Consider the following 8,215-nt stretch of genomic DNA (forward strand, 5'->3'; position numbering starts at 1 on the left):
TGTCCAAGAGAACCACCTGTCTAAGATAACCTCTGGGTGGTTGTTTTAGACAGGTTCAACTATATTTGGTATTTTAGTCAAATGGGCGTGTTTACTTCAGGCTCACTGCGATTGATATGTTTTCCTTAATTTCATTGATTTTTTAATATGTTTTTGTAGACTTCTGTGTACAGGCTATCACTTTTGCACACCTTTATTTAGATCGAAACTTGTTTTTCTATTCTTATTTGTGTCATGACTTGGTGGAATAACTTCAATGAGGCTCTCGTCAATTTTTGGGCATATGGGGTTATTAGTATCATCTTCAGGCCTGTTCATTTTGCCTTTCTTTTGGTGAAAAAAGTCCTTCCATGTTGAATAGAAGTCGAGATATTTGTGAATGAAGGAAGTCAGGTTCCCCTGATTTCAAGGGTAAAATTAGCCAGATAACTGCCGCCAAAGTTTAGTAACTTCCATAGCCTGAGAGTCCTTGGAAACTGAAAATTTGCATTTTTTGTGCCTTTGGTCAATGTTTTTAACTAAAATCAACATGAAAATGTGTTTTTCAATTGACATATAAGGTGTTGATCCCAAAAAGAAAATTAGAAAAAAATTGACAATCAGCCAAAATAATTCCGAAATTTCTCTAATCTCTTTATTTTGACAAGCACCTGATTTCACCACGATGCCTCACATTTATTTGAATTGAAAAAAGAATGCTTTTTCAATTTTGTAATTCAACCATTTAATGTGGTTGGTGAAGTTGTTTGAAGAACGAATGAAACTTTCTGTCAATTGTCTGGCAGTGCACCGAATCATGAGTTTATGAACTTCTTTTGAACCAGTGTGGAAGACAAATTTGCAAGTGTTCGTTTTAAGTTCTTGCTTTATGGCAGGTAAAACTCTGTCACCTACATTCCTTGATTGCTTTTTGTTGTTTTACTCCTGTGATCAGGACTTCGTTTTTGTTTGTTTTTTTTAACCAACTGGTCATATCCAGAATCCATTAATTCAGGTAATACCAGGTACCTTGTTTTCCATTTTGATGACAAAATTACTTTTTTTAAAGCTAATAATAAATATATTTTGTTGAAAATGTGTAACTTTTCTTCTTCAATTCCTTGTGACAGTCTCTGAGCTTCATCTGTGATGTGAGTCTCAAAGTTTAGTTTATTTCTCTGGTTTTCTTTCTCACAAGTTTGAGTGGTTGGAGGATGTCAGTGGTAGGTCGTAGTTCTCTTCTCTCCTTCTTTTATTAAATTCCTGTTTCATATGCTGTCCTTCACTCCTGCTTCTTCCCTGTACTTGATTATGTTTATTGGGCAATTAATTAATGTGCTTCTCTTTACTCCAGCAAACAACAATTCTTTACAAGTGATGTTGTTTGGTAGTTCCTTTATTTCTGTTGATTCCAAATCCTTTGTGAGACCCTAATGGTGTAGCCTGAGGGTGATTGGTGGGTACTGTGGTGTGATGTTCCTTGTTCCTTTTTCATGTCGCTTTTGCCCAGGCTGGAGGGCACCCCTGGTAGGTTCTACCAGAGAGTTTACTCTCTGGTCCTACTTCTTTACTTTCTTTCAGGGATGTCAACCCATTTGGCTCGGTCTTATCAGGGACGGGCATGTGGATGGTTGGTGGGTGCTCTGATGTGGTTTGCTTCTTCTTTCCTATCAAACAGCTATTGTCCTTTTCTCACCTCCTTCCTTTTTGTGTATGTTATTCTCTTTTAACCCATCTATTCTATGTCACTTATATGACCTTATTGGGTTACAAGTGCCGTAAAGCTCATATTAAAACTAAAACAGAGGCGAACATTATGATTAAATTAAGAGATTCCACCTCTTTAATAACCTAATAGTGCTGATAATGGCATTAAACCCATGCACTTATTTTACTTTAATCATACGTGTACAATGTAGTAGGTTCTGTTTGCCATCACGGTTGACTCTCCACAAACCTCTGGTTATTGACTCTGTTTTCATTCAGTCTGTTGAAAGTTTTGTGTCAGTGACTGACAAGCCTCAGCAAATTGTTTTCAATCATTACTCTGCTAGATTCACGTGAAGCTGACTAAGGGCGAATAGAGAAATGTAAAGACTCCCATTAAAGTTTAAACTGGAAAGAACAGCAAACCAGGGGGTTTTCATTGGAGCTGGCATTGTTCTGTACAGTTGTGTAGGTAGGTCGTGTTCGAGTCGCCACAGTGGCTGGAGTAAAGTTACATTGTGGTATTATTTACTTGTTCGGTAAAGTCAGCTCCGGAAACGGACCTCGTTCACCGATTCAGACGCTCACAAGTTCGGGGCTTGTCCAAGCACCGGTACAGTTTGTGCTGGCGCTGTGTGGGAGCGGAAGAGAAAACAGCTCCAAGATTTGATGGCTGGCTGTATGATCAATGGTCTATGACCGGTACACGAAGACATGCATATGCACACACAGATACACCATAGGATCTCTCCCTCCCCCCCCCTCTCTCTCTCTTCTCTCTCTCTCTCTCTCTCTCTCTCTCTCTCTCTCTCTCTCTCTCTCTCTCTCTCTCTCTCTCTCTCTCTCTCTTTCTCTCTCTCTTACCCCACACACATACAAACGCAACGTGCGCACATCATGCCGTCCTTTGTAAAAAAAAAAAGTTCTCTCTTCAAAATCTACGTATGATATTATTTTTCCACACGTTTAGCGTCTAAAGACATACTAATTTATATGTAACCTTTACAATTATTAGCCATTCTTTGTGGGTCGATAGCGTAAAAAATTTCCCTTGGAAAAGGATATTTATCAATATCAAAAGCTGTCAAGTGACAATTATTATTCCGTCGTCACAGCCGCGCTTTCTCTTTGTGTCAGTTCCCCAGGTCGAGCCAGCTGTTTGCGGCCTTCCTTTTTCCCATCACGTGATCTGTACATCTAATTACCGATACTTGAAGCTTGTCTTTAATGATCGATATGACTTATTTCCTGTCATTTCCATGCCATCGATCTGCAGTGGTGGTTAAAGCTGAAAGGTATCGTTTGTAGTTCCTTCGTCTTTGCGATCTCTATTATTGTTTGTTTATATGACTACCGTTCATTTCTTCCCAGTACCAGTGCCGTTTGTATTGTAATTGTAAGGCTTCCATAGAACAATTGTGGTTCTTCTTTCTCTTTTCTGTCTTTTCTTTCTTTCTTTTTCAAAGCCCCCCCCCCCCCCCCCCGGGCCACCCTCCCCCTCTCTCGTGTCTGCAGGAACACTGTCTACTTTTTTCTAAGTTGTGTCAATTTGAGGAGAGGGGGGGGGGAGACACACAAACATTTGTTTTTTAATATTAAAAAATACATCGAGGCTGTGCAGTGGTATGTTGGTTAGGCTCGTTGCTGGAGCACGGAGGGTTGGAGGGTTCGATTCCCGACAAGTAATAGAGTGGGTGGCTGGAGGACGCCACTGGTAGGTCCTCAAGTTCTTTACTTTCCCTCTGCCTGTCTGTCTGTCTTTCCGTCTGTCTGTCTGTCTGTAGGTCTTACTTTTCCCCGCGCTAAATGACAATTGGTTTGTCGGTGTTGTTCTGTTTACTCAAACAAACAAACCCGACGAGAGAAGCTATTCGATTAAGTACCTGCTTCTGTCTGCTGGTATATAACATAACTTGTCTCCCTCCACAAGCGGCGGCGCTTGCACACAGGGCCGAAACAGCAGTCCTCTCAAAATATCTCAATTGTGTCGATGGGGACGTAAAAACTAGAAAGACAACGATTACATGTGTTGAGGATGTGTTCAGCCTTACTTCTTACCCTTCAACAAGATCACTAACTTATAAAATAAAGCCCAACATGTTTAATCATACCACCCTCCTAAATCAAGAGCAAAGTTCCTGTATACCTATTTATCGGGCAGGACACCATTAGCGCCCCAGCGATCAAACACGGGACCCGCCACACCGTACCCGGCGTAGATCCGTTGACGTGTGGAAAACAATGAGCACAGGGAAGGAAAAACAAACATTGTCTCCACCCACCCACTGAAGGCGGTGACGGTGGCGGGGGCGGCCGCGCGTGACGAGATCTTGTTCTCCCGCAATAACAACATTACAAGCCTGTATTGTGCTCTTCCCCTCAAGTACCCAGACATGACTGGAATCATGAAGTAGGCATTTGGAGTGAGGAAGTGTGCGTGTTGGGGGAGGGGGGGTGGAGACTACGAGATCACGTGGTGTCTCTCTCTCTCTCTCTCTACCAACAGAAGCAGTCGAGGCAGAACATGTCGTGGCTGCAGACCACTGGAGCTTGGAATGTGTACAAGTTGTAGCACAAATTTTCTACATTTATCATAATTATACGTGAATATAAACATCATACATGCATTACACACGACATTCTTATATACATTATCTAATTATATTTGTCGACAGGGCCGTATCATGATTAGTGAAAATAAACGCCTTTTCCCAAGAGTATGGGACAACCAGTCGCTACCTCAGATTTACAAGGTTCTATCTGACATTTTGGCCGTTTTGAATTACTAAGACCATGAGTTCAGAAACCAAACGCTCTGTAAGTTCTATCAAAATCGTTAGATTATTCGGAGTCGTTATTCGGGTATTCAAAGTCAAAGAAATGCATTCCGAAAAGGGTGGCATGTTATGAAACTCAAAATCTTTGGCGTCAAATGTCTCAAAACTAGGTTTTGGGCAGATAGTGTAAATCTGATGTGGCGCAGTGTCTTACGATAAAGCGCTTCGCTGTCACATGTAGGAGACCCTAGTTCGACTCCTGAGAATTAGAGTATTTAGAGGGGAGGCATTTTCGTCGAGTATCTCTGTCTTTCTGCTAGGATGTGGGATACTGTTTGGCAAGTACCGTATCTTTCCGTCTTTCTGCTCTAACAGGCCGGGTCGAAACAGCCCGCCTCCTGGTCATCATCATTGCCTTTCTCACCCTGGATCAGGATATAGGCCACGAACAAACACTTTCCACTTTTCCCTGTCCTGGGCTAGTCGCTTGATGTCACTCCATGCCTTCCCACCTTTCTGTACATCCATTTCCGTGAGTCTTCTCCAGGTTCCATGCGGTCTTCCCCTTGATCGTTTACCCTGTGGGTTCCAATCTGACACTTTCCTTGTTATGCAGCTGCTTGACTTCCTGAAAGTGTGTCCAATCCATCGCCAACGCTTTCTTCCCACCTCATCTCTGACTGGGCTCTGTCTCATTCTTCTTAATATTTCCTCGTTGGTGATCCTGTCTATCCATCTGATCCCCAGTAGCTTTCTCAGACACTTGTTCAAGAAAACCTGGATCCTCCTTATGCACATATGAGATGCGTTCCATGTCTCACATCCATACAACTACACTGACTTCACATTTGAGTTGAACATTCTCAGCTTTGTCCGTAGTGAGATATCCCTGGTCTTCCAAATCATCTTCAAAGAAATAAATGCAGTCTGTGCCCTTCCAATGCGGGCCTTTATTTCAGCGCCTAATCCTCCCTCTCTGTCACTTTCGCAGTGTATTTATCCTTAGGACTTTTGACTTTCGGCTCGCCTCCTGAATGGTCCAAATTATGTCGAGAGGGTGTAAGACTTTTGCAATTGCAATTATATTACAAGTATTTTGATGAATACCCCCATCCCTCATTTATAAGCACCCCTCTCCACCACTTAGAGAGAAATAAGATATGCATTCATTTACCGTTTAACTGTTTTACATGTATCTACCCTAATCCTCTTGTTAAAATCAACCTCTTTCGTCTTGTCCTCAAAGACATTCACCCCCTCCAGAAGAAAAAAAAAAGAAAAGAGTGAGAGACAACCCATACGCTAAATTAACCATAATCCTACTGGAGTGATAATCAATAACAACCGGACAAGCAAAAAAACCCTTTCAGCAACACGCAACACAATACATAATGAGTGTATGCACGCACTATAATCTCTGAGATCTGCCCAAAAATAATGTGCTGGGAGGTTCTCCCTTTTCTTCTGTGGAGAAGATAAAAATATCCCTTTTCATCGATAGAAAATACAGTTATATTTACTTTACACCCCAATTCTGCAGCAAAATACAAACAGGGTAGTGCCACACCAATACATGTCGACGCTATCGACTCGCTCAGGAGGTCTGCTCATACTTGTGCTAATAATGTTGAAACAAACGCACTCTGGGCCCCCGGGGAAATGCCCTCTTCCAGGTCCCCCCCCTTTAACACGTGCGGGGGTAACCCCAAAAAAAAAACCCCCATACAATTTTTAAAAGGCGCAAAAGTTTTAAAATTTCTCTCTCTCTCTCTCTCTCTCTCTCTCTCTCTCTCTCTCTCTCTCTCTCTCTCTCTCTCTCTCTCTCTCTTTCTCCCCCACCCACCCCCACCCACCCCCCCATTAATTCCCTCCTTAATTAGTTCCCCCCTTTTCTTTCATTTTCTGTCTTGTCACCCAACCCCCCCCCCCCCCCCCCGGCCTTCCTCCTGATAACTATCTCGTCCTGTATAACATAGTTGGCCAACCATAGATCTAGCAGTTAGATGGATGGTCGCTGGGAGGTGCCCTTTAGCAAGACACGATAAGCCAACTAAAAAACAAAAAAACAACTTCAAACAAATACAGGACGCTGTACAGAGGCCACCAGCAGTGGTCTGTTGATTGTCTGTATTTGTGTCGTGTCATGTGGCACGTAAAGTCGAATATAAATTATTGAATCCATCTATTTATGTGTGCTTGTGTTTCATTGCAAACCAAAATTTCCCACTTTAAAAAGTGGTGTTAGATTATATTGTGTATGAGCGCCAGCTACTCTCTAACGAAGGTCAATTCTCCGAAAAGGATAACGGAAAAGAATATTTATTATTATCATTGTTTTACGACACGATATATATGGAATCAGGTGCTCATCAGTTTTTCGGTATGGAGTTAGTGGTATAATCTTAAAGTTAGTTTATTTTCTTGCGTTTGTTTAGAGAAATCATCATCTATCTTGAATAGAATTCGAGAAATATTTGCGGTTGAAGGGGGTGGAGATCGCCTGGAGTCAGTCGTAAAATTGGCGAGAAAATGGTTGGAAACTGCAAATGTACTGTTTTGTGCCATTGATGAACTTTTATCAGTAAATCAACACAGAAGTGTGTGTGTGTATGTGTGTGTGTGTGTGTTTGTGTGTGTGTGTGTGTGTGTGTGTGTGTGTGTGTGTGTGTGTGTGTGTGTGTGTGTGTTTTAACAGACAACAACGTTGTTGGGCCAAAAATAAAAAGAGGAGAAAAAAAATCGACAAAAATTGCTCGAACGGACTGAAAAATGCCAGTTTCTTCGATATCACTATTTTGACAAGCGCCTGGTTTCACCACGACACCCCACTTGGTCTGGTGTTGATAATTGCAGCAACTGAGGCCTGTAATATCGTACGTGGTCCCAAACGGGTGGCGAGAGCGTTGTTGCTGCCACTGGCCGTTCACGGCACTGACGGACTGCCTGGTACCCGAGACAAGACGTTCCAGATCAACCCGCCTCTCACTCCCACAGTCCCACCACCCCCTCCCCCTCTCTCTCTTCTCTCTCCTCTCTCTCTCTCTCTCTCTCTCTCTCTCTCTCTCTCTCTCTCCGCCTCTTGTTATTCCTCTGGCAGCCCCAGCACAGTTACCTTGTTTTGGTCGAACAGTGGGGAGAATCGACCTAACGAGGAAACCCGTGTTCAAACCTTGGAACAAGGCACATTAATAATTTTGTTTTACTCGGTCTCTTTCTCTCTGTCCCTTCTCTCTTTCTCTTTATGGGTGCGTTGTAGTTACAACTGCCACTGGACCATATAAAGCTGGCTCTTCCTGTGATCTTCAAAAAGTCAAATTCATAAACACAAAAATGTTGAGAATTCGAACGTAAGAGGACTGCAGGTGGGTAGACCCTATTTGGTTACCGGTTGTGCTCTATGCCATACTCAAGTCATTATTATGGATCTATACGTTCTTGTACTGACCGTCTAGTTATGGATCCTTTGTAAGATACATGTACTTATAGAGTCCAGTTAACAAATACTTTTTTGTCTTACTTAAAGCTAGATACGTGTCTCTAATCTGTCTATCAAGAGATTTTTCCCTCTTACTCTTTCCATGTGACAAGATTTTTTGAAATACCCGTTGATTTACGTGTGTACGTGTGTATGACCAACCTTTTCTCCTTGTTAAACTGATGATGGCCAACTGTAAACTATACCGTGCCGCCCCCCTTTTCTATCTCACCCCCTCCCCTCTGTCTCTGTCTGTCTGTCTGTCTGTCTGTCTGTC

The sequence above is a fragment of the Aplysia californica genome, unplaced genomic scaffold, assembly GCF_000002075.1.
Source record: "Aplysia californica isolate F4 #8 unplaced genomic scaffold, AplCal3.0 scaffold00088, whole genome shotgun sequence".
Classification (NCBI taxonomy): Eukaryota; Metazoa; Mollusca; class Gastropoda; order Aplysiida; family Aplysiidae; genus Aplysia; species Aplysia californica.